Below are 1,014 nucleotides of genomic sequence, written 5' to 3'. Positions count from 1 at the left end.
AAAAAACCAGTTCTTTTTATTCAATATCTTTATGGGGTCAAGAAGGATTGAAAAGCATTAATCAAAAATTTCTTTTATTAACCTTATTAACAATGAATAAGAAGGAAAGGGTTTCTTTTTTTTCGAAAAAACCATACCAAAATCAAATTAATGGAAATTTAAGAAAAATGCTTCGATCTTTTATTACTATTATTGATTTTGACAATAAGAATATTTCTACCTATCCTCATGAATCCGATAATACTATGTTATTTCCTCTGATTTTATTGATTCTGTTTACTTTCTTCATTGGAATCATAGGAATTCCATTCAATCAAGAAGGAATTGCTTTGGATATATTAACTAAATGGTTAACCTCATCTATGAATCTTTTAGATTCAAATTCCAAAAATTCTGTTGACTGGTATGAATTTTTGATAAATGCAACTTTTTCCGTTAGTATAGCTTTTTTTGGAATATTGATAGCCTTTTTGTTTTATAAACCCGCTTATTCATCGTTAAAAAATTTTGACTTAATTAATTTATTTGATAAAAGAGGGCAAAAAAGAATTTGGGGGGACAAAATGATAAATATCATATATAATTGGTCTGCTAACCGTGGTTATATCGATGCTTTTTACGCAAAATTTTTAATTAAGGGTGTAAGAGGTTTGGCTGAACTAGTTTCATTTTTTGATAGACGAATAATTGATGGAATTCCGAATGGTTTTGGTGTTACAAGCTTTTTTGTAGGCGAGAGTATCAAATATGTAGGGGGCGGGCGAATCTCCTCTTATCTTTTTTGGTATTTTTTTTATGTATCAATTTTATTTCTTTTTTTTGCAAATATTCAATTTTATTTTTAGTTTTATCATTGCATAATCTAGTTTTTTTATCGAGTACATCTATATAAAAAAGTCCTTTGTCTAGAACTGTAATTCTATTAGCAAATTCATTGCTTAAGCTGTTTTTTTTTTGTTCGTTCGTATAAATCCAATAATTGTATAGTTCATCATCATATAAGAATTTTTCTGT

This window comes from Chenopodium album, chromosome 23 (assembly GCF_948465745.1).
Source record: "Chenopodium album chromosome 23, dcCheAlbu1.1, whole genome shotgun sequence".
NCBI lineage: Eukaryota > Viridiplantae > Streptophyta > Magnoliopsida > Caryophyllales > Amaranthaceae > Chenopodium > Chenopodium album.
The sequence above is the reverse complement of the archived record's forward strand: the minus strand, read 5'-3'. Positions refer to the sequence as shown.